The sequence below is a fragment of the Anomaloglossus baeobatrachus genome, chromosome 5, assembly GCF_048569485.1.
Source record: "Anomaloglossus baeobatrachus isolate aAnoBae1 chromosome 5, aAnoBae1.hap1, whole genome shotgun sequence".
Taxonomy (NCBI): Eukaryota; Metazoa; Chordata; class Amphibia; order Anura; family Aromobatidae; genus Anomaloglossus; species Anomaloglossus baeobatrachus.
Window position 1 is genome coordinate 219,857,236 of NC_134357.1, and position 26,920 is coordinate 219,884,155.

Consider the following 26,920-nt stretch of genomic DNA (forward strand, 5'->3'; position numbering starts at 1 on the left):
TCTGCATGATACCTTCCTGCTCTGTTTTTAAGAAGCTATATTAATAGCAAAAAATGCTGCCAGTTAGTGGCATCCAAAAAGTGGCTGTTGTACTCCATTTGTGCCTCAATGGTGCCAAGCTATTTCTAACACCTTTGCATTACACCCTCCTGCTCTGTTTTTAATAAGCTATAATACTAGCAAAAAATGCTGCCAGTTAATGGCATCCAAAAAGTGGCTGTTGTACTCCATTTGTGCCCCAAAGGTGCCAAGCTATTTCTAGCCCCTCTGCATTACACCCTCATGCTCTGTTTTTAATAAGCTATAATAATAGCAAAAAATGCTGCCAGTTAGTGGCATCCAAAAAGTGGCTGTTGTACTCCATTTGTGCCCCAATGGTGCTAAGCTATTTCTAACACCTCTGCATGATACCTTCCTGCTCTGTTTTTAATAAGCTATTATAATAGCAAAAAATGCTGCAAGTTCGTGGCATCCAAAAAGTGGCTGTTGTACTCCATTTGTGCCCCAATGGTGCCAAGCTATTTCTATCACCTCTGCATGACACCCTCCTGCTCTGTTTTTAATAAGCTATAATAATAGCAAAAAATGCTGGCAGTTAGTGGCATCCAAAAAGTGGCTGTTGTACTCCATTTGTGCCCTAATGGTGCCAAGCTATTTCTAGCCCCTCTGCATCACACCCTCCTGCTCTGTTTTTAATAAGCAATAATAATAGCAAAAAATGCTGCCAGTTAGTGGCATCCAAAAAGTGGCTGTTGTACTCCATTTGTGCCCCAATGGTGCCAAGCTATTTCTAACACCTCTGCATTACACCCTCATGCTCTGTTTTTAATAAGCTATAAAAATAGCAAAAAAAGCTGCCAGTTAGTGGCATCCAAAAAGTGGCTGTTGTACACCATTTGTACCCCAATGATGCCAAGCTTTTTCTAACACCTCTGCATTACACCCTCCTGCTCTGTTTTGAATAAGCTATAATAATAGCAAAAAATGCTGCCAGTTAGTGGCATCCAAAAAGTGGCTGTTGTACTCAATTTCTGCCCCAATGATGCCAAGCTATTTCTAACACCTCTGCATTACACCTTCCTGCTCTGTTTTTAATAAGCTATAATAATAGCAAAATATGCTGCCAGTTAGTGACATCCAAAAAGTGGCTGTTGTTCTCCATTTGTGCCCCAATGGTGCCAAGCTATTTCTAACACCTCTGCATTACACCCTCCTGCTCTGTTTTTAATAAGCTATAATAATAGCAAAAAATGCTGCCAGTTAGTGGCATCCAAAAAGTGGCTGTTGTACTCCATTTGTGCTCCAATGGTGCCAAGCTATTTCTAACACCTCTGCATTACACCCTCCTGCTCTGTTTTTAATAAGCTATAATAATAGCAACAAATGCTGCCAGTTAGTGGCATCCAAAAAGTAGCTGTTGTACTACATTTGTGCCCCAATGGTGCCAAGCTATTTCTAACACCTCTGCATGATACCTTCCTGCTCTGTTTTTAAGAAGCTATAATAATAGCAAAAAATGCTGACAGTTAGTGGCATCCAAAAAGTGGCTGTTGTACTCCGTTTGTGCCCCAATGGTGCCAAGCTATTTCTAACACCTTTGCATTACACCCTCCTGCTCTGTTTTTAATAAGCTATAATACTAGCAAAAAATGCTGCCAGTTAGTTGCATCTAAAAAGTGGCTGTTGTACTCCATTTGTGCCCCAATGGTGCCAAGCTATTTCTAACACCTCTGCATTACACCCTCCTGCTCTGTTTTTAATAAGCAATAATAATAGCAAAAAATGCTAGCAGTTAGTGGCATCCAAAAAGTGGCTGTTGTACTCCATTTGTGCCCTAATGGTGCCAAGCTATTTCTAGCCCCTCTGCATGACACCCTCCTGCTCTGTTTTTAATAAGCAATAATAATAGCAAAAAATGCTGCCAGTTAGTGGCATCTAAAAAGTGGCTGTTGTACTCCATTTGTGCCCCAATGGGGCCAAGCTATTTCTAACACCTCTGCATTACACCCTCATGCTCTGTTTTTAATAAGCTATAAAAATAGCAAAAAATGCTGCCAGTTAGTCGCATCCAAAAAGTGGCTGTTGTACACCATTTGTACCCCAATGATGCCAAGCTATTTCTAACACCTCTGCATTACACCCTCCTGCTCTGTTTTGAATAAGCTATAATAATAGCAAAAAATGCTGCCAGTTAGTGGCATCCAAAAAGTGGCTGTTGTACTCAATTTCTGCCCCAATGGTGCCAAGCTATTTCTAACACCTCTGCCTTACACCTTCCTGCTCTGTTTTTAATAAGCTATAATAATAGCAAAATATGCTGCCAGTTAGTGGCATCCAAAAAGTGGCTGTTGTACTCCATTTGTGCCCCAATGGTGCCAAGCTTTTTTTAACACCTCTGCATGACACCCTCCTGCTCTGTTTTTAATAAGCTATAATAATAGCAAAAAAAGCTGCCAGTTAGTGGCATCCAAAAAGTGGCTGTTGTACTCCATTTGTGTTCCAATGGTGCCAAGCTATTTCTAACACCTCTGCATTACACCCTCCTGCTCTGTTTTTAATAAGCTATAATAATAGCAACAAATGCTGCCAGTTTGTGGCATCCAAAAAGTGGCTGTTGTACTACATTTGTGCCCCAATGGTGCCAAGCTATTTCTAACACCTCTACATGATACCTTCCTGCTCTGTTTTTAAGAAGCTATAATAATAGCAAAAAATGCTGCCAGTTAGTGGCATCCAAAAAGTGGCTGTTGTACTCCATTTGTGCCCCAATTGTGCCAAGCTATTTCTAACACCTTTGCATTACACCCTCCTGCTCTGTTTTTAATAAGCTATAATACTAGCAAAAAATGCTGCCAGTTAATGGCATCCAAAAAGTGGCTGTTGTACTCCATTTGTGCCCCAATGGTGCTAAGCTATTTCTAACACCTCTGCATGACACCTTCCTGCTCTGTTTTTAATAAGCTATAATAATAGCAAAAAATGCTGCCAGTTAGTGGCATCCAAAAAGTGGCTGTAGTACTCCATTTGTGCCCCAAAGGTGCCAAGCTATTTCTATCACCTCTGCATGACACCCTCCTGCTCTGTTTTTAATAAGCTATAATAATAGCAACAAATGCTGCCAGTTAGTGGCATCCAAAAAGTGGCTGTTGTACTACATTTGTGCCCCAATGGTGCCAAGCTATTTCTAACACCTCTGCATGATACCTTCCTGCTCTGTTTTTAAGAAGCTATAATAATAGCAAAAAATGCTGACAGTTAGTGGCATCCAAAAAGTGGCTGTTGTACTCCGTTTGTGCCCCAATGGTGCCAAGCTATTTCTAACACTTTTGCATTACACCCTCCTGCTCTGTTTTTAATAAGCTATAATACTAGCAAAAAATGCTGCCAGTTAGTGGCATCCAAAAAGTGGCTGTTGTACTCCATTTGAGCCTTAATGGTGCCAAGCAATTTCTAACACCTCTGCATTAAACCCTCCTGCCCTGTTTTTAATAAGCTATAGTAATAGCAAAAAATGCCGCAGGTTAGTGGCATCCAAAAAGTGGCTGTTGTACTCCATTTGTGCCCCAATGGTGCCAAGCTATTTTTAACACCTCTGCATTACACCCTCCTGCTCTGTTTTTAATAAGTAATAATAATAGCAAAAAATGCTGCCAGTTAGTGGCATCTAAAAAGTGGCTGTTGTACTCCATTTGTGCCCCAATGGTGCCAAGCTATTATTAACACCTCTGCATTACACCCTCCTGCTGTTTTTAATAAGCTATAATAATAGCAAAAAATGCTGCCAGTTAGTGGCATCCAGAAAGTGGCTGTTGTACTCCATTTGTGCCCCAATGGTGCCAAGCTATTTCTAACACCTCTGCATGACACCCTCCTGCTCTGTTTTTAATAAGCTATAATAATAGCAAAAAAATGCTGCCAGTTAGTGGCATCCAGAAAGTGGCTGTTGTACTCCATTTGTGCTCCAATGGTGCCAAGCTATTTCTAACACCTCTGCATTACACCCTCCTGCTCTTTTTTTAATAAGCTATAATAATAGCAAAAAATGCTGCCAGTTAGTGGCATCCAAAAAGTGGCTGTTGTACTCCATTTGAGCCTTAATGGTGCCAAGCAACTTCTAACACCTCTGGATTACTCTCTCCTGCTCTGTTTTTAATAAGCTATAGTAATAGCAAAAAAATGCTGCCAGTTAGTGGCATCCAAAAAGTGGCTGTTGTACTCCATTTGTGCCCCAATGGTGCCAAGCTATTTCTAACACCTCTGCATTACACCCTCCTGCTCTGTTTTTAATAAGCTATAATAATAGCAAAAAATGCTGCCAGTTAGTGGCATCTAAAAAGTGGCTGTTGTACTCCATTTGTGCCCCAATGGTGCCAAGCTATTTCTAACACCTCTGCATTACACCCTCCTGCTCTGTTTTTAATAAGCTATAATAATAGCAAAAAATGCTGCCAGTTAGTGGCATCCAAAAAGTGGCTGTTGTACTCCATTTGTGCAAAGCTATTTCTAGCCCCTCTGCATGACACCCTCCTGCTCTGTTTTTAATAAGCTATAATAATAGCAAAAAATGCTGCGTTAGTGGCATCCAAAAAGTTGCTGTTGTACTCCATTTGTGCCCCAATAGTGCCAAGCTGTTTCTATCACCTCTGCATGAAACCCTCCTGCTCTGTTTTTAATAAGCTATAATAGCTAAAAATGTTGCCAGTTAGTGGCATCCAAAAAGTGGCTGTTGTACTCCATTTGTGCCCCAATGGTGCCAAGCTATTTCTAACACCTTTGCATTACACCCTCCTGCTCTATTTTTAATAAGCTATAATACTAGCAAAAAATGCTGCCAGTTAGTGGCATCCAAAAAGAGGCTGTTGTACTCCATTTGTGCCTTAATGGTGCCAAGCTATTTCTAACACCTCTGCATTACACCCTCATGCTCTGTTTTTAATAAGCTATAATAATAGCAAAAAATGCTGCCAGGTAGTGGCATCCAAAAAGTGGCTGTTGTACTCCATTTGTACCCCAATGGTGCCAAGCTATTTCTTACACCTCGGCATTACACCCTCCTGCTCTGTTTTTAATAAGCTATAATAATAGCAAAAAATGCTGCCAGTTAGTGGCATCCAAAAAGTGGCTGTTGTACTCCATTTGTGCCCCAATAGTGCCAAGCTATTTCAAACACCTCTGCATTACACCTTCCTGCTCTGTTTTTAATAAGCTATAATAATAGCAAAAATGCTGCCAGTTAGTGGCAGCCAAAAAGTGGCTGTTGTACTCCATTTGTGCCCCAATGGTGCCAAGCTATTTCTAACACCTCTGCATTACACCCTCATGCTCTGTTTTTAATAAGCTTTAATAATAGCAAAAAATGCTGCCAGTTAGTGGCATCCAAAAAGTGGCTGTTGTACTCCATTTGTGCCCCAATGGTGCCAAGCTATTTCTAACACCTCTGCATTACACCCTCATGCTCTGTTTTTAATAAGCTTTAATAATAGCAAAAAATGCTGCCAGTTAGTGGCATCCAAAAAGTGGCTGTTGTACTCCATTTGTGCCCCAATGGTGCCAAGCTATTTCTAACACCTCTGCATGATACCTTCCTGCTCTGTTTTTAATAAGCTATAATAATAGCAAAAAATGCTGCCAGTTAGTGGCATCCAAAAAGTGGCTGTTGTACTCCATTTGTGCTCCAATGGTGCCAAGCTATTTCTAACACCTCTGCATTACACTCTCCTGCTCTGTTTTTAATAAGCTATAATAATAGCAACAAATGCTGCCAGTTAGTGGCATCCAAAAAGTGGCTGTTGTACTCCATTTGTGCCCCAATAATGCCAAGCTATTTCTAACAAATCTGCATGATACCTTCCTGCTCTGTTTTTAATAAGCTATAATAATAGCAAAAAATGCTGCCAGTTAGTGGCATCCAAAAAGTGGCTGTTGTACTCCATTTGAGAATTAATGGTGCCAAGCAATTTCTAACACCTCTGCATTACTCCCTCCTGCTCTGTTTTTAATAAGCTATAGTAATAGCAAAAAATGCTGCCAGTTAGTGGCATCCAAAAAGTGGCTGTTGTTCTCCATTTGTGCCCCAATGGTGCCAAGCTATTTCTAACACCTCTGCATTACACCCTCCTGCTCTGTTTTTAATAAGCTATAATAATAGCAAAAAATGCTGCCAGTTAGTGGCATCTAAAAAGTGCCTGTTGTACTCCATTTGTGCCCCAATGGTGCCAAGCTATTTCTAACACCTCTGCATTACACCCTCATGCTCTGTTTTTAATAAGCTATAATAATAGCAAAAAATGCTGCCAGTTAGTGACATCCAAAAAGTGGCTGTTGTACTCCATCTGTGCCCCAATGGTGCCAAGCTATTTCTAGCCCTTCTGCATGACACCCTCCTGCTCTGTTTTTAATAAGCTATAATAATAGCAAAAAATGCTGCCAGTTAGTGGCATCCAAAAAGTTGCTGTTGTACTCCATTTGTGCCCCAATAGTGCCAAGCTATTTCTATCACCTCTGCATGAAACCCTCCTGCTCTGTTTTTAATAAGCTATAATAATAGCAAAAAATGCTGCCAGTTAGTGGCATCCAAAAAGAGGCTGTTGTACTCCATTTGTGCCTTAATGGTGCCAAGCTATTTCTAACACCTCTGCATTACACCCTCATGCTCTGTTTTTAATAAGCTATAATAATAGCAAAAAATGCTGCCAGTTAGTGGCATCCAAAAAGTGGCTGTTGTACTCCAATTGTACCCCAATGGTGCCAAGCTATTTCTTACACCTCTGCATTACACCTTCCTGCTCTGTTTTTAATAACCTATAATAATAGCAACAAATGCTGCCAGTTAGTGGCATCCAAAAAGTGGCTGTTGTACTCCATTTGTGCCTTAATGGTGCCAAGCTATTTCTAACACATCTGCATTACACCCTCCTGCTCTGTTTTTAATAAGCTATAATAATAGCAAAAAATGCTGCCAGTTAGTGGCATCCAAAAAGTGGCTGTTGTACTCCATTTGTGCATCAATGGTGCCAAGCTATTTCTAGCCCCTCTGCATGACACCCTCCTGCTCTGTTTTTAATAAGCTATAATAATTGCAAAAAATGTTGCCAGTTAGTGGCATCCAAAAAGTGGCTGTTGTTCTCCATTTGTGCCCCAATGATGCCAAGCTATTTCTAGCCCCTCTGCATGACCCCCTCCTGCTCTGTTTTTAATAAGCTTTAATAATAGCAAAAAATGCTGCCAGTTAGTGGCATCCAAAAAGTGGCTGTTGTACTCCATTTGTGCCCCAATGGTGCCAAGCTATTTCTAACACCTTTGCATTACACCCTCCTGCTCTGTTTTTAAAAAGCTATAATACAAGCAAAAAATGCTGCCAGTTAGTGGAATCCAAAAAGAGGCTGTTGTACTCCATTTGTGCCTTAATGGTGCCAAGCTATTTCTAACACCTCTGCATTACACCCTCCTGCTCTGTTTTTAATAAGCTATAATAATAGCAAAAAATGCTGCCAGTCAGTGGCATCCAAAAAGTGGCTGTTGTACTCCATTTGTACCCCAATAGTGCCAAGCTATTTCTAACACTTCTGCATTACACCCTCCTGCTCTGTTTTTAATAAGCTATAATAATAGCAAAACATGCTGCCAGTTAGTGGCATCCAAAAAGTGGCTGTTGTACTCCATTTGTGCCCCAATGGTGCCAAGCTATTTCTAACACCTATGCATTACACCTTCCTGCTCTGTTTTAATAAGCTATAATAATAGCAAAAAATGCTGCCAGTTAGTGGCATCCAAAAAGTGGCTGTTGTACTCCATTTGTGCCCCAATGGGTTCAAGCTATTTCTAACACCCCTGCATTACACCCTCATGCTCTGTTTTTAATAAGCTATAATAATAGCAAAAAATGCTACCAGTTAGTGGCATCCAAAAAGTGGCTGTTGTACTCCATTTGTGCCCCAATGGTGCCAAGCTATTTCTATCACCTCTGCATGACACCCTCCTGCTCTGTTTTTAATAAGCTATAATAGCAAATAATGCTGCCAGTTAGTGGCATCCAAAAAGTGGCTGTTGTACTCCATTTGTGCCCCAATGGTGCCAAGCTATTTCTAACACCTTTGCATTACACCCTCCTGCTCTGTTTTTAATAAGCTATAATACAAGCAAAAAATGCTGCCAGTTAGTGGCAGCCAAAAAGAGGCTGTTGTACTCCATTTGTGCCTTAATGGTGCCAAGCTATTTCTAACACCTCTGTATTACACCCTCCTGCTCTGTCTTTAATAAGCTATAATAATAGCAAAAAATGCTGCCCGTTAGAGGCATCCAAAAAGTGGCTGTTGTAATCCATTTGTGCCCCAATGGTGCCAAGTTATTTCTAGCCCCTCTGCATGACACCCGCCTGCTCTGTTTTTAATAAGCTATAATAATAGCAAAAAATGCTGCCAGTTAGTGGCATCCAAAACGTGGCTGTTGTACTCCATTTGTGCCCCAATGATGCCAAGCTATTTCTAGCCCCTCTGCATGACACCCGCCTGCTCTGTTTTTAATAAGCTATAATAATAGCAAAAAATGCTGCCAGTTAGTGGCATCCAAAAAGTGGCTGTTGTACTCCATTTGTGCCCCAATGATGCCAAGCTATTTCTAACACCTCTGCATTTCACCCTCCTGCTCTGTTTTTAAAAAGCTATAATACTAGCAAAAAATGCTGCCAGTTAGTGGCATCCAAAAAGTGGCTGTTGTACTCCATTTGTGCCCCAATGGTGCCAAGCTATTTCTAGCCCCTCTGCATGACACTCTCCTGCTCTGTTTTTAATAAGCTATAATACTAGCAAAAAATGCTGATAGTTAGTGGCATCCAAAAAGTCTCTGTTGTACTCCATTTGTGCCCCAATGGTGCCAAGCTATTTCTAACACCTCTGCATTACACCCTCCTGCTCTGTTTTTAATAAGCTATAATACTAGCAAAAAATGCGGATAGGTAGTGGCATCCAAAAAGTGTCTGTTGTACTCCATTTGTGCCCCAAGGGTGCCAAGCTATTTCTAGCCCCTCTGCATGACACTCTCCTGCTCTGTTTTTATTAAGCTATAATACTAGCAAAAAATGCTGATAGTTAGTGGCATCCAAAAAGTGTCCGTTGTACTCCATTTGTGCCCCAATGGTGCCAAGCTATTTCTAGCCCCTCTGCATGACACCCGCCTGCTCTGTTTTTAATAAGCTATAATAATAGCAATAAATGCTGCCAGTTAGTGGTATTTAAAAAGTGGCTGTTGTACTCCATATGTTCCCCAATGATGCCAAGCTATTTCTAACACCTCTGCATTACACCCTCCTGCTCTGTTTTTAATAAGCTATAATAATAGCAATAAATGCTGCCAGTTAGTGGTATTTAAAAAGTGGCTGTTGTACTCCATTTGTGCCCCAATGGTGCTAAGCTATTTCTAGCCCCTCTGCATGACACCCTCCTGCTCTGTTTTTAAAAAGCTATAATAATAGCAAAAAATGCTGCCAGTTAGTGGCATCCAAAAAGTGGCTGTTGTACTCCATTTGTCCCCAATGGTGCCAAGCTATTTGTAGCCCCTCTGCATGACACCCTCCTGCTCTTTTTTTAATAAGCTATAATAATAGCAAAAAATGCTGCCAGTTAGTGGCATCCAAAAAGTGTCTGTTGTACTCCATTTGTGCCCCAATGGTGCCAAGCTATTTCTAGCCCCTCTGCATGACACCCGCCTGCTCTGTTTTTAATAAGCTAAATTAATAGCAATAAATGCTGCCAGTTAGTGGTATCCAAAAAGAGGCTGTTGTACTCCATATGTGCCCCAATGATGCCAAGCTATTTCTAACACCTCTGCATTACACCCTCCTGCTCTGTTTTAATAAGCTATAATACTAGCAAAAAATGCTGCCAGTTAGTGGCATCCAAAAAGTGGCTGTTGTACTCCATTTGTGACCCAATGGTGCCAAGCTATTTCTAACACCTCTGCATTACACCCTCCTGCTCTGTGTTTAATAAGCTATAATACTAGCAAAAAATGCTGCCAGTTAGTGGCATCCAAAAAGTGGCTGTTGTACTCCATTTGTGCCCCAATGGTGCCAAGCTATTTCTAACACCTCTGCATTACACCCTCATGCTCTGTTTTTAATAAGCTATAATAATAGCAAAAAATGCTGCCAGTTAGTGGCATCCAAAAAGTGGCCGTTGTACTCCAATTGTACCCCAATGGTGCCAAGCTATTTCTTACACCTCTGCATTACACCTTCCTGCTCTGTTTTTAATAACCTATAATAATAGCAACAAATGCTGCCAGTTCGTGGCATTCAAAAAGTGGCTGTTTTACTCCATTTGTGCCCCAATGGGTTCAAGCTATTTCTAACACCCCTGCATTACACCCTCATGCTCTGTTTTTAATAAGCTATAATAATAGCAAAACATGCTGCCAGTTAGTGGCATCCAAAAAGTGGCTGTTGTACTCCATTTGTGCCCCAATGGTGCCAAGCTATTTCTAACACCTTTGCATTACACCCTCCTGCTCTGTTTTTAATAAGCTATAATACTAGCAAAAAATGCTGCCAGTTAGTGGCATCCAAAAAGAGGCTGTTGTACTCCATTTGTGCCTTAATGGTGCCAAGCTATTTCTAACACCTCTGCATTACACCCTCATGCTCTGTTTTTAATAAGCTATAATAATAGCAAATAATGCTGCCAGGTAGTGGCATCCAAAAAGTGGCTGTTGTACTCCATTTGTGCCCCAATGGTGCCAAGCTATTTCTAACACCTTTGCATTACACCCTCCTGCTCTGTTTTTAAAAAGCTATAATACAAGCAAAAAATGCTGCCAGTTAGTGGCATCCAAAAAGAGGCTGTTGTACTCCATTTGTGCCTTAATGGTGCCAAGCTATTTCTAACACCTCTGCATTACACCCTCATGCTCTGTTTTTAATAAGCTATAATAATAGCAAAAAATGCTGCCAGTCAGTGGCATCCAAAAAGTGGCTGTTGTACTCCATTTGTACCCCAATAGTGCCAAGCTATTTCTAACACTTCTGCATTACACCCTCCTGCTCTGTTTTTAATAAGTTATAATAATAGCAAAACATGCTGCCAGTTAGTGGCATCCAAAAAGTGGCTGTTGTACTCCATTTGTGCCCCAATGGTGCCAAGCTATTTCTAACACCTTTGCATTACACCCTCCTGCTCTGTTTTTAATAAGCTATAATACTAGCAAAAAATGCTGCCAGTTAGTGGCATCCAAAAAGAGGCTGTTGTACTCCATTTGTGCCTTAATGGTGCCAAGCTATTTCTAACACCTCTGCATTACACCCTCATGCTCTGTTTTTAATAAGCTATAATAATAGCAAAAAATGCTGCCAGGTAGTGGCATCCAAAAAGTGGCTGTTGTACTCCATTTGTACCCCAATGGTGCCAAGCTATTTCTTACACCTCGGCATTACACCCTCCTGCTCTGTTTTTAATAAGCTATAATAATAGCAAAAAATGCTGCCAGTTAGTGACATCCAAAAAGTGGCTGTTGTACTCCATTTGTGCCCCAATAGTGCCAAGCTATTTCTAACACCTCTGCATTACACCTTCCTGCTCTGTTTTTAATAAGCTATAATAATAGCAAAAAATGCTGCCAGTTAGTGGCAGCCAAAAAGTGGCTGTTGTACTCCATTTGTGCCCCAATGGTGCCAAGCTATTTCTAACACCTCTGCATTACACCCTCATGCTCTGTTTTTAATAAGCTTTAATAATAGCAAAAAATGCTGCCAGTTAGTGGCATCCAAAAAGTGGCTGTTGTACTCCATTTGTGCCCCAATGGTGCCAAGCTATTTCTAACACCTCTGCATGATACCTTCCTGCTCTGTTTTTAATAAGCTATAATAATAGCAAAAAATGCTGCCAGTTAGTGGCATCCAAAAAGTGGCTGTTGTACTCCATTTGTGCTCCAATGGTGCCAAGCTATTTCTAACACCTCTGCATTACACTCTCCTGCTCTGTTTTTAATAAGCTATAATAGCAAAAAATGCTGCCAGTTAGTGGCATCCAAAAAGTGGCTGTTGTACTCCATTTGTGCCCCAATGGTGCCAAGCTATTTCTAGCCCCTCTACATGACACCCTCCTGCTCTGATTTTAATAAGCTATAATAATAGCAAAAAATGCTGCCAGTTAGTGGCATCCAAAAAGAGGCTGTTGTACTCCATTTGTGCCCCAATGGTGCTAAGCTATTTCTAGCCCCTCTGCATGACACCCTCCTGCTCTGTTTTTAAAAAGCTATAATAATAGCAAAAAATGCTGCCAGTTAGTGGCATCCAAAAAGTGGCTGTTGTACTCCATTTGTCCCCAATGGTGCCAAGCTATTTGTAGCCCCTCTGCATGACACCCTCCTGCTCTTTTTTTAATAAGCTATAATAATAGCAAAAAATGCTGCCAGTTAGTGGCATCCAAAAAGTGTCTGTTGTACTCCATTTGTGCCCCAATGGTGCCAAGCTATTTCTAGCCCCTCTGCATGACACCCGCCTGCTCTGTTTTTAATAAGCTATAATAATAGCAATAAATGCTGCCAGTTAGTGGTATCCAAAAAGAGGCTGTTGTACTCCATATGTGCCCCAATGATGCCAAGCTATTTCTAACACCTCTGCATTACACCCTCCTGCTCTGTTTTTAATAAGCTATAATACTAGCAAAAAATGCTGCCAGTTAGTGGCATCCAAAAAGTGGCTGTTGTACTCCATTTGTGACCCAATGGTGCCAAGCTATTTCTAACACCTCTGCATTACACCCTCCTGCTCTGTGTTTAATAAGCTATAATACTAGCAAAAAATGCTGCCAGTTAGTGGCATCCAAAAAGTGGCTGTTGTACTCCATTTGTGCCCCAATGGTGCCAAGCTATTTCTAACACCTCTGCATTACACCCTCATGCTCTGTTTTTAATAAGCTATAATAATAGCAAAAAATGCTGCCAGTTAGTGGCATCCAAAAAGTGGCTGTTGTACTCCAATTGTACCCCAATGGTGCCAAGCTATTTCTTACACCTCTGCATTACACCTTCCTGCTCTGTTTTTAATAACCTATAATAATAGCAACAAATGCTGCCAGTTCGTGGCATCCAAAAAGTGGCTGTTTTACTCCATTTGTGCCCCAATGGGTTCAAGCTATTTCTAACACCCCTGCATTACACCCTCATGCTCTGTTTTTAATAAGCTATAATAATAGCAAAAAATGCTGCCAGTTAGTGGCAGCCAAAAAGTGGCTGTTGTACTCCATTTGTGCCCCAATGGTGCCAAGCTATTTCTAACACCTCTGCATTACACCCTCATGCTCTGTTTTTAATAAGCTTTAATAATAGCAAAAAATGCTGCCAGTTAGTGGCATCCAAAAAGTGGCTGTTGTACTCTATTTGTGCCCCAATGGTGCCAAGCTATTTCTAACACCTCTGCATGATACCTTCCTGCTCTGTTTTTAATAAGCTATAATAATAGCAAAAAATGCTGCCAGTTAGTGGCATCCAAAAAGTGGCTGTTGTACTCCATTTGTGCTCCAATGGTGCCAAGCTATTTCTAACACCTCTGCATTACACTCTCCTGCTCTGTTTTTAATAAGCTATAATAGCAAAAAATGCTGCCAGTTAGTGGCATCCAAAAAGTGGCTGTTGTACTCCATTTGTGCCCCAATGGTGCCAAGCTATTTCTAGCCCCTCTACATGACACCCTCCTGCTCTGATTTTAATAAGCTATAATAATAGCAAAAAATGCTGCCAGTTAGTGGCATCCAAAAAGAGGCTGTTGTACTCCATTTGTGCCCCAATGGTGCTAAGCTATTTCTAGCCCCTCTGCATGACACCCTCCTGCTCTGTTTTTAATAAGCTATAATAATAGCAAAAAATGCTGCCAGTTAGTGGCATCCAAAAAGTGTCTGTTGTACTCCATTTGTGCCCCAATGGTGCCAAGCTATTTCTAGCCCCTCTGCATGACACCCGCCTGCTCTGTTTTTAATAAGCTATAATAATAGCAATAAATGCTGCCAGTTAGTGGTATCCAAAAAGAGGCTGTTGTACTCCATATGTGCCCCAATGATGCCAAGCTATTTCTAACACATCTGCATTACACCCTCCTGCTCTGTTTTTAATAAGCTATAATACTAGCAAAAAATGCTGCCAGTTAGTGGCATCCAAAAAGTGGCTGTTGTACTCCATTTGTGACCCAATGGTGCCAAGCTATTTCTAACACCTCTGCATTACACCCTCCTGCTCTGTGTTTAATAAGCTATAATACTAGCAAAAAATGCTGCCAGTTAGTGGCATCCAAAAAGTGGCTGTTGTACTCCATTTGTGCCCCAATGGTGCCAAGCTATTTCTAACACCTCTGCATTACACCCTCATGCTCTGTTTTTAATAAGCTATAATAATAGCAAAAAATGCTGCCAGTTAGTGGCATCCAAAAAGTGGCTGTTGTACTCCAATTGTACCCCAATGGTGCCAAGCTATTTCTTACACCTCTGCATTACACCTTCCTGCTCTGTTTTTAATAACCTATAATAATAGCAACAAATGCTGCCAGTTCGTGGCATCCAAAAAGTGGCTGTTTTACTCCATTTGTGCCCCAATGGTGCCAAGCTATTTCTAACACCTCTGCATTACACCCTCATGCTCTGTTTTTAATAAGCTATAATAATAGCAAAAAATGCTGCCAGTTAGTGGCATCCAAAAAGTGGCTGTTGTACTCCAATTGTACCCCAATGGTGCCAAGCTATTTCTTACACCTCTGCATTACACCTTCCTGCTCTGTTTTTAATAACCTATAATAATAGCAAAAAATGCTACCAGTTAGTGGCATCCAAAAAGTGGCTGTTGTACTCCATTTGTGCCCCAATGGTGCCAAGCTATTTCTATCACCTCTGCATGACACCCTCCTGCTCTGTTTTTAATAAGCTATAATAGCAAATAATGCTGCCAGTTAGTGGCATCCAAAAAGTGGCTGTTGTACTCCATTTGTGCCCCAATGGTGCCAAGCTATTTCTAACACCTTTGCATTACACCCTCCTGCTCTGTTTTTAAAAAGCTATAATACAAGCAAAAAATGCTGCCAGTTAGTGGCATCCAAAAAGAGGCTGTTGTACTCCATTTGTGCCTTAATGGTGCCAAGCTATTTCTAACACCTCTGCATTACACCCTCATGCTCTGTTTTTAATAAGCTATAATAATAGCAAAAAATGCTGCCAGTCAGTGGCATCCAAAAAGTGGCTGTTGTACTCCATTTGTACCCCAATAGTGCCAAGCTATTTCTAACACTTCTGCATTACACCTTCCTGCTCTGTTTTTAATAAGCTATAATAATAGCAAAAAATGCTGCCAGTTAGTGGCATCCAAAAAGTGGCTGTTGTACTCCATTTGTGCCCCAATGGTGCCAAGCTATTTCTAACACCTTTGCATTACACCCTCCTGCTCTGTTTTTAATAAGCTATAATACTAGCAAAAAATGCTGCCAGTTAGTGGCATCCAAAAAGAGGCTGTTGTACTCCATTTGTGCCTTAATGATGCCAAGCTATTTCTAACACCTCTGCATTACACCCTCATGCTCTGTTTTTAATAAGCTATAATAATAGCAAAAAATGCTGCCAGGTAGTGGCATCCAAAAAGTGGCTGTTGTACTCCATTTGTACCCCAATGGTGCCAAGCTATTTCTTACACCTCGGCATTACACCCTCCTGCTCTGTTTTTAATAAGCTATAATAATAGCAAAAAATGCTGCCAGTTAGTGGCATCCAAAAAGTGGCTGTTGTACTCCATTTGTGCCCCAATAGTGCCAAGCTATTTCTAACACCTCTGCATTACACCTTCCTGCTCTGTTTTTAATAAGCTATAATAATAGCAAAAAATGCTGCCAGTTAGTGGCAGCCAAAAAGTGGCTGTTGTACTCCATTTGTGCCCCAATGGTGCCAAGCTATTTCTAACACCACTGCATTACACCCTCATGCTCTGTTTTTAATAATAGCAAAAAATGCTGCCAGTTAGTGGCATCCAAAAAGTGGCTGTTGTACTCCATTTGTGCCCCAATGGTGCCAAGCTATTTCTAACACCTCTGCATGATACCTTCCTGCTCTGTTTTTAATAAGCTATAATAATAGCAAAAAATGCTGCCAGTTAGTGGCATCCAAAAAGTGGCTGTTGTACTCCATTTGTGCTCCAATGGTGCCAAGCTATTTCTAACACCTCTGCATTACACTCTCCTGCTCTGTTTTTAATAAGCTATAATAATAGCAACAAATGCTGCCAGTTAGTGGCATCCAAAAAGTGGCTGTTGTACTCCATTTGTGCCCCAATAATGCCAAGCTATTTCTAACAAATCTGCATGATACCTTCCTGCTCTGTTTTTCATAAGCTATAATAATAGCAAAAAATGCTGCCAGTTAGTGGCATCCAAAAAGTGGCTGTTGTACTCCATTTGTGCCTTAATGGTGCCAAGCTATTTCTAACACCTCTGCATTACACCCTCATGCTCTGTTTTTAATAAGCTATAATAACAGCAAAAAATGCTGCCAGTTAGTGGCATCCAAAAAGTGGCTGTTGTACTCCAATTGTACCCCAATGGTGCCAAGCTATTTCTTACACCTCTGCATTACACCTTCCTGCTCTGTTTTTAATAACCTATAATAATAGCAACAAATGCTGCCAGTTAGTGGCATCCAAAAAGTGGCTGTTGTACTCCATTTGTGCCTTAATGGTGCCAAGCTATTTCTAACACATCTGCATTACACCCTCCTGCTCTGTTTTTAATAAGCTATAATAATAGCAAAAAATGCTGCCAGTTAGTGGCATCCAAAAAGTGGCTGTTGTACTCCATTTGTGCATCAATGGTGCCAAGCTATTTCTAGCCCCTCTGCATGACACCCTCCTGCTCTGTTTTTAATAAGCTATAATAACTGCAAAAAATGTTGCCAGTTAGGGGCATCCAAAAAGTGGCTGTTGTTCTCCATTTGTGCCCCAATGGTGCCAAGCTATTTCTAGCCCCTCTGCATGACCCCCTCCTGCTCTGTTTTTAATAAGCTTTAATAATAGCAAAAAATGCTGCCAGTTAGTGGCATCCAAAAAGTGGCTGTTGTACTCCATTTGTGCCCCAATGGTGCCAAGCTATTTCTAACACCTTTGCATTACACCCTCCTGCTCTGTTTTTAAAAAGCTATAATACAAGCAAAAAATGCTGCCAGTTAGTGGCATCCAAAAAGAGGCTGTTGTACTCCATTTGTGCCTTAATGGTGCCAAGCTATTTCTAACACTTCTGCATTACACCCTCATGCTCTGTTTTTAATAAGTTATAATAATAGTAAAAAATGCTGCCAGTCCCTGGCATCCAAAAAGTGGCTGTTGTACTCCATTTGTACCCCAATAGTGCCAAGCTATTTCTAACACTTCTGCATTACACCCTCCTGCTCTGTTTTTAATAAGCTATAATAATAGCAAAACATGCTGCCAGTTAGTGGCATCCAAAAAGTGGCTGTTGTACTCCATTTGTGCCCCAATGGTGCCAAGCTATTTCTAACACCTCTGCATTACACCTTCCTGCTCTGTTTTAATAAGCTATAATAATAGCAAAAAATGCTGCCAGTTAGTGGCATCCAAAAAGTGGCTGTTGTACTCCATTTGTGCCCCAATGGTGCCAAGCTATTTCTAACACCTCTGCATGACACCCTCCTGCTCTGTTTTTAATAAGCTATAATAATAGCAAAAAATGCTGCCAGTTAGTGGCATCCAAAAAGTGGCTGTTGTACTCCATTTGTGCTCCAATGGTGCCAAGCTATTTCTAACACCTCTGCATTACACCCTTCTGCTCTGTTTTTAATAAGCTATAATACTAGCAAAAAATGCTGCCAATTAGTGGCATCCTAAAAGTGGCTGTTGTACTCCATTTGTGCCAAAATGGTGCCAAGCTATTTTTAGCCCCTCTGCATGACACCCTCCTGCTCTGTTTTTAATAAGCTATAATAATAGCAAAAAATGCTGCCAGTTCGTGGCATCCAAAAAGTGGCTGTTTTACTCCATTTGTGCCCCAATGGGTTCAAGCTATTTCTAACACCCCTGCATTACACCCTCATGCTCTGTTTTTAATAAGCTATAATAATAGCAAAAAATGCTACCAGTTAGTGGCATCCAAAAAGTGGCTGTTGTACTCCATTTGTGCCCCAATGGTGCCAAGCTATTTCTATCACCTCTGCATGACACCCTCCTGCTCTGTTTTTAATAAGCTATAATAGCAAATAATGCTGCCAGTTAGTGGCATCCAAAAAGTGGCTGTTGTACTCCATTTGTGCCCCAATGGTGCCAAGCTATTTCTAACACCTTTGCATTACACCCTCCTGCTCTGTTTTTAATAAGCTATAATACAAGCAAAAAATGCTGCCAGTTAGTGGCATCCAAAAAGAGGCTGTTGTACTCCATTTGTGCCTTAATGGTGCCAAGCTATTTCTAACACATCTGCATTACACCCTCATGCTCTGTTTTTAATAAGCTATAATAATAGCAAAAAATGCTGCCAGTTAGTGGCATCCAAAAAGTGGCTGTTGTACTCCAATTGTACCCCAATGGTGCCAAGCTATTTCTTACACCTCTGCATTACACCTTCCTGCTCTGTTTTTAATAACCTATAATAATAGCAACAAATGCTGCCAGTTAGTGGCATCCAAAAAGTGGCTGTTGTACTCCATTTGTGCCTTAATGGTGCCAAGCTATTTCAAACACATCTGCATTACACCCTCCTGCTCTGTTTTTAATAAGCTATAATAATAGCAAAAAATGCTGCCAGTTAGTGGCATCCAAAAAGTGGCTGTTGTACTCCATTTGTGCATCAATGGTGCCAAGCTATTTCTAGCCCCTCTGCATGACACCCTCCTGCTCTGTTTTTAATAAGCTATAATAATTGCAAAAAATGTTGCCAGTTAGTGGCATCCAAAAAGTGGCTGTTGTTCTCCATTTGTGCCCCAATGGTGCCAAGCTATTTCTAGCCCCTCTGCATGACCCCCTCCTGCTCTGTTTTTAATAAGCTTTAATAATAGCATAAAATGCTGCCAGTTAGTGGCATCCAAAAAGTGGCTGTTGTACTCCATTTGTGCCCCAATGGTGCCAAGCTATTTCTAACACCTCTGCATGACACCCTCCTGCTCTGTTTTTAATAAGCTATAATAATAGCAAAAAATGCTGCCAGTTAGTGGCATCCAAAAAGTGGCTGTTGTACTCCATTTGTGCTCCAATGGTGCCAAGCTATTTCTAACACCTCTGCATTACACCCTTCTGCTCTGTTTTTAATAAGCTATAATACTAGCAAAAAATGCTGCCAATTAGTGGCATCCAAAAAGTGGCTGTTGTACTCCATTTGTGCCCCAATGGTGCCAAGCTATTTCTAGCCCCTCTGCATGACACCCTCCTGCTCTGTTTTTAATAAGCTATAATAATAGCAAAAAATGCTGCCAGTTCGTGGCATCCAAAAAGTGGCTGTTTTACTCCATTTGTGCCCCAATGGGTTCAAGCTATTTCTAACACCCCTGCATTACACCCTCATGCTCTGTTTTTAATAAGCTATAATAATAGCAAAAAATGCTACCAGTTAGTGGCATCCAAAAAGTGGCTGTTGTACTCCATTTGTGCCCCAATGGTGCCAAGCTATTTCTATCACCTCTGCATGACACCCTCCTGCTCTGTTTTTAATAAGCTATAATAGCAAATAATGCTGCCAGTTAGTGGCATCCAAAAAGTGGCTGTTGTACTCCATTTGTGCCTTAATGGTGCCAAGCTATTTCTAACACCTCTGCATTACACCCTCATGCTCTGTTTTTAATAAGCTATAATAATAGCAAAAAATGCTGCCAGTCAGTGGCATCCAAAAAGTGGCTGTTGTACTCCATTTGTACCCCAATAGTGCCAAGCTATTTCTAACACTTCTGCATTACACCCTCCTGCTCTGTTTTTAATAAGCTATAATAATAGCAAAACATGCTGCCAGTTAGTGGCATCCAAAAAGTGGCTGTTGTACTCCATTTGTGCCCCAATGGTGCCAAGCTATTTCTAACACCTTTGCATTACACCCTCCTGCTCTGTTTTTAATAAGCTATAATACTAGCAAAAAATGCTGCCAGTTAGTGGCATCCAAAAAGAGACTGTTGTACTCCATTTGTGCCTTAATGGTGCCAAGCTATTTCTAACACCTCTGCATTACACCCTCATGCTCTGTTTTTAATAAGCTATAATAATAGCAAAAAATGCTGCCAGGTAGTGGCATCCAAAAAGTGGCTGTTGTACTCCATTTGTACCCCAATGGTGCCAAGCTATTTCTTACACCTCGGCATTACACCCTCCTGCTCTGTTTTTAATAAGCTATAATAATAGCAAAAAATGCTGCCAGTTAGTGGCATCCAAAAAGTGGCTGTTGTACTCCATTTGTGCCCCAATAGTGCCAAGCTATTTCTAACACCTCTGCATTACACCTTCCTGCTCTGTTTTTAATAAGCTATAATAATAGCAAAAAATGCTGCCAGTTAGTGGCAGCCAAAAAGTGGCTGTTGTACTCCATTTGTGCCCCAATGGTGCCAAGCTATTTCTAACACCTCTGCATTGCACCCTCATGCTCTGTTTTTAATAAGCTTTAATAATAGCAAAAAATGCTGCCAGTTAGTGGCATCCAAAAAGTGGCTGTTGTACTCCATTTGTGCTCCAATGGTGCCAAGCTATTTCTAACACCTCTGCATGATACCTTCCTGCTCTGTTTTTAATAAGCTATAATAATAGCAAAAAATGCTGCCAGTTAGTGGCATCCAAAAAGTGGCTGTTGTACTCCATTTGTGCTCCAATGGTGCCAAGCTATTTCTAACACCTCTGCATTACACTCTCCTGCTCTGTTTTTAATAAGCTATAATAATAGCAACAAATGCTGCCAGTTAGTGGCATCCAAAAAGTGGCTGTTGTACTCCATTTGTGCCCCAATAATGCCAAGCTATTTCTAACAAATCTGCATGATACCTTCCTGCTCTGTTTTTAATAAGCTATAATAATAGCAAAAAATGCTGCCAGTTAGTGGCATCCAAAAAGTTGCTGTTGTACTCCATTTGAGAATTAATGGTGCCAAGCAATTTCTAACACCTCTGCATTACTCCCTCCTGCTCTGTTTTTAATAAGCTATAGTAATAGCAAAAAATGCTGCCAGTTAGTGGCATCCAAAAAGTGGCTGTTGTTCTCCATTTGTGCCCCAATGGTGCCAAGCTATTTCTAACACCTCTGCATTACACCCTCCTGCTCTGTTTTTAATAAGCTATAATAATAGCAAAAAATGCTGCCAGTTAGTGGCATCTAAAAAGTACCTGTTGTACTCCATTTGTGCCCCAATGGTGCCAAGCTATTTCTAACACCTCTGCATTACACCCTCATGCTCTGTTTTTAATAAGCTATAATAATAGCAAAAAATGCTGCCAGTTAGTGACATCCAAAAAGTGGCTGTTGTACTCCATCTGTGCCCCAATGGTGCCAAGCAATTTCTAGCCCCTCTGCATGACACCCTCCTGCTCTGTTTTTAATAAGCTATAATAATAGCAAAAAATGCTGCCAGTTAGTGGCATCCAAAAAGTTGCTGTTGTACTCCATTTGTGCCCCAATAGTGCCAAGCTATTTCTATCACCTCTGCATGAAACCCTCCTGCTCTGTTTTTAATAAGCTATAATACTAGCAAAAAATGCTGCCCGTTAGTGGCATCCAAAAAGTGGCTGTTGTACTCCATTTGTGCCCCAATGGTGCCAAGTTATTTCTAGCCCCTCTGCATAACACCCGCCTGCTCTGTTTTTAATAAGCTATAATAATAGCAAAAAATGCTGCCAGTTAGTGGCATCCAAAAAGTGGCTGTTGTACTCCATTTGTGCCCCAATGATGCCAAGCTATTTCTAAAACCTCTGCATTTCACCCTCCTGCTCTGTTTTTAAAAAGCTATAATACTAGCAAAAAATGCTGCCAGTTAGTGGCATCCAAAAAGTGGCTGTTGTACTCCATTTGTGCCCCAATAATGCCAAGCTATTTCTAACAAATCTGCATGATACCTTCCTGCTCTGTTTTTAATAAGCTATAATAATAGCAAAAAATGCTGCCAGTTAGTGGCATCCAAAAAGTGGCTGTTGTACTCCATTTGAGAATTAATGGTGCCAAGCAATTTCTAACACCTCTGCATTACTCCCTCCTGCTCTGTTTTTAATAAGCTATAATAATAGCAAAAAATGCTGCCAGTTAGTGGCATCTAAAAAGTGCCTGTTGTACTCCATTTGTGCCCCAATGGTGCCAAGCTATTTCTAACACCTCTGCATTACACCCTCATGCTCTGTTTTTAATAAGCTATAATAATAGCAAAAAATGCTGCCAGTTAGTGACATCCAAAAAGTGGCTGTTGTACTCCATCTGTGCCCCAATGGTGCCAAGCAATTTCTAGCCCCTCTGCATGACACCCTCCTGCTCTGTTTTTAATAAGCTATAATAATAGCAAAAAATGCTGCCAGTTAGTGGCATCCAAAAAGTGGCTGTTGTACTCCATTTGTGCCCCAATGATGCCAAGCTATTTCTAAAACCTCTGCATTTCACCCTCCTGCTCTGTTTTTAAAAAGCTATAATACTAGCAAAAAATGCTGCCACTTAGTGGCATCCAAAAAGTGGCTGTTGTACTCCATTTGTGCCCCAATGGTGCCAAGCTATTTCTAGCCCCTCTGCATGACACTCTCCTGCTCTGTTTTTAATAAGCTATAATACTAGCAAAAAATGCTGATAGTTAGTGGCATACAAAAAGTCTCTGTTGTACTCCATTTGTGCCCCAATGGTGCCAAGCTATTTCTAACACCTCTACATTACACCCTCCTGCTCTGTTTTTAATAAGCTATAATACTAGCAAAAAATGCTGCCAGTTAGTGGCATCCAAAACGTGGCTGTTGTACTCCATTTGTACCCCAATGGTGCCAAGCTATTTCTAACACCTCTGCATTACACCCTACTGCTCTGTTTTTAATAAGCTATAATACTAGCAAAAAATGCTGATAGTTAGTGGCATCCAAAAAGTGTCTGTTGTACTCCATTTGTGCCCCAATGGTGCCAAGCTATTTCTAGCCCCTCTGCATGACACTCTCCTGCTCTGTTTTTAATAAGCTATAATACTAGCAAAAAATGCTGATAGTGGCATCCAAAAAGTCTCTGTTGTACTCCATTTGTGCCCCAATGGTGCCAAGCTATTTCTAACACCTCTACATTACACCCTCCTGCTCTGTTTTTAATAAGCTATAATACTAGCAAAAAATGCTGCCAGTTAGTGGCATCCAAAACGTGGCTGTTGTACTCCATTTGTACCCCAATGGTGCCAAGCTATTTCTAACACCTCTGCATTACACCCTCCTGCTCTGTTTTTAATAAGCTATAATACTAGCAAAAAATGCGGATAGTTAGTGGCATCCAAAAAGTGTCTGTTGTACTCCATTTGTGCCCCAAGGGTGCCAAGCTATTTCTAGCCCCTCTGCATGACACTCTCCTGCTCTGTTTTTATTAAGCTATAATACTAGCAAAAAATGCTGATAGTTAGTGGCATCCAAAAAGTGTCCGTTGTACTCCATTTGTGCCCCAATGGTGCCAAGCTATTTCTAACACCTCTGCATTACACCCTCCTGCTCTTTTTTTAATAAGCTATAATAATAGCAAAAAATGCTGCCAATTAGTGGCATCCAAAAAGTGTCTGTTGTACTCCATTTGTGCCCCAATGGTGCCAAGCTATTTCTAGCCCCTCTGCATGACACCCGCCTGCTCTGTTTTTAATAAGCTATAATAATAGCAAAAAATGCTGCCAATTAGTGGCATCCAAAAAGTGTCTGCTGTACTCCATTTGTGCCCCAATGGTGCCAAGCTATTTCTAGCCCCTCTGCATGACACCCGCCTGCTCTGTTTTTAATAAGCTATAATAATAGCAATAAATGCTGCCAGTTAGTGGTATTTAAAAAGTGGCTGTTGTACTCCATATGTTCCCCAATGATGCCAAGCTATTTCTAACACCTCTGCATTACACCCTCCTGCTCTGTTTTTAATAAGCTATAATAATAGCAAAAAATGCTGCCAGTTAGTGGCATCCAAAAAGTGGCTGTTGTACTCCATTTGTGCCCCAATGGTGCCAAGCTATTTCTAACACCTCTGCATTACACTCTCCTGCTCTGTTTTTAATAAGCTATAATACTAGCAAAAAATTCTGCCAGTTAGTGGCATCCAAAAAGTAGCTGTTGTACTCCATTTGTACCCCAATGGTGCCAAGCTATTTCTAGCACCTCTGCATGACACCGTCCTACTCTGTTTTTAATAAGCTATAATAGCAAAAAATGCTGCCAGTTAGTGGCATCCAAAAAGTGGCTGTTGTACTCTATTTGTGCCCCAATGGTGCCAAGCTATTTCTAGCCCCTCTACATGACACCCTCCTGCTCTGATTTTAATAAGCTATAATAATAGCAAAAAATGCTGCCAGTTAGTGGCATCCAAAAAGAGGCTGTTGTTCTCCATTTGTGTCCCAATGGTGCTAAGCTATTTCTAGCCCCTCTGCATGACACCCTCCTGCTCTGTTTTTAAAAAGCTATAATAATAGCAAAAAATGCTGCCAGTTAGTGGCATCCAAAAAGTGGCTGTTGTACTCCATTTGTCCCCAATGGTGCCAAGCTATTTGTAGCCCCTCTGCATGACACCCTCCTGCTCTTTTTTTAATAAGCTATAATAATAGCAAAAAATGCTGCCAGTTAGTGGCATCCAAAAAGTGTCTGTTGTACTCCATTTGTGCCCCAATGGTGCCAAGCTATTTCTAGCCCCTCTGCATTACACCCGCCTGCTCTGTTTTTAATAAGCTATAATAATAGCAATAAATGCTGCCAGTTAGTGGTATCCAAAAAGAGGCTGTTGTACTCCATATGTGCCCCAATGATGCCAAGCTATTTCTAACACCTCTGCATTACACCCTCCTGCTCTGTTTTTAATAAGCTATAATACTAGCAAAAAATGCTGCCAGTTAGTGGCATCCAAAAAGTGGCTGTTGTACTCCATTTGTGACCCAATGGTGCCAAGCTATTTCTAACACCTCTGCATTACACCCACCTGCTCTGTTTTTAATAAGCTATAATAATAGCAAAAAATGCTGCCAGTTAGTGGCATCCAAAAAGTGGCTGTTGTACTCCATTTGCGCCCCACTGGTGCCAAGCTATTTCTAGCCCCTTTACATGACACCCTCTTGCTCTGTTTTTAATAAGCTATAATAATAGCAAAAAATGCTGCCTTTTAGTGGCATTCAGAAAGTGGCTGTTGTACTCCATTTGTGCCCCAATGCTTCCAAGCTATTTCTAGCTCCTCTGCATGATATCCTGCTGCTCAGTTTTTAATAAGCTATAATAATAGCTAAAAATGCTGCCACTTAGTGGCATCCAGAAAGTGGCTGTTGTACTCCATTTGTGCCCCACTGGTGCCAAGCTATTTCTAGCCCCTCTGCATGACACCCTCCTGCTCTGTTTTAAATAAGCTATAATACTAGCAAAAAATGCTGCCAGTTAGTGGCATCCAAAAAGTGGCTGTTGTACTCCATTTGTACCCCAATGGTGCAAAGCTATTTCTAACACCTCTGCATTACACCCTCCTGCTCTGTTTTTAATAAGCTATAATACTGGCAAAAGATGCTGCCAGTTAGTGGCATCCAAAAAGTGGCTGTTGTACTCCATTTGTGCCCCAATGGTGCCAAGCTATTTCTAGCCCCTCTGCATGACACCCTCCTGCTCTGTTTTTAATAAGCTATAATACTAGCAAAAAATGCTGCCAGTTAGTGGCATCCAAAAAGAGGCTGTTGTACTCCATTTGTGCCCCAATGGTGCCAAGCTATTTCTAGCCCCTCTGCATGACACCCTCCTGCTCTGTTTTTAATAAGCTATAATAATAGCAAAAAATGCTGCTAGTTAGTGGCATCCAAAAAGTGGCTGTTGTACTTTTTTTGTGCCCCACTGGTGCCAAGCTATTTCTAACACCTCTGCATTACACCCTCCTGCTCTATTTTTAATAAGCTATAATACTAGCAAAAAATGCTGCCAGTTAGTGGCATCCAAAAAGTGTCTGTTGTACTCCATTTGTGCCCCAATGGTGCCAAGCTATTTCTAGCCCCTCTGCATGACACCCTCCTGCTCTGTTTTTAATAAGCTATAATAATAGCAAAAAATGCTGCCTGTTAGTGGCGTCCAAAAAGTGGCTGTTGTACTCCATTTGTACCCCAATGGTGCCAAGCTATTTCTAACACCTCTGCATTACACCCTCCTGCTCTATTTTTAATAAGCTATAATACTAGCAAAAAATGCTGCCAGTTAGTGGCATCCAAAAAGTGTCTGTTGTACTCCATTTGTGCCCCAATGGTGCCAAGCTATTTCTAGCCCCTCTGCATGACACTCTCCTGCTCTGTTTTTAATAAGCTATAATACTAGCAAAAAATGCTGATAGTTAGTGGCATCCAAAAAGTGTCTGTTGTACTCCATTTGTGCCCCAATGGTGCCAAGCTTTTTCTAACACCTCTGCATTACACCCTCCTGCTCTGTTTTTAATAAGCTATAATACTAGCAAAAAATGCTGCTAGTTAGTGGCATCCAAAAAGTGGCTGTTGTACTTTTTTTGTGCCCCACTGGTGCCAAGCTATTTCTAACACCTCTGCATTACACCCTCCTGCTCTATTTTTAATAAGCTATAATACTAGCAAAAAATGCTGCCAGTTAGTGGCATCCAAAAAGTGGCTGTTGTACTCCATTTGTGCCCCAATGGTGCCAAGCTATTTCTAGCCCCTCTGCATGACACCCTCCTGCTCTGTTTTTAATAAGCTATAATAATAGCAAAAAATGCTGCCTGTTAGTGGCATCCAAAAAGTGGCTGTTGTACTCCATTTGTACCCTTATGG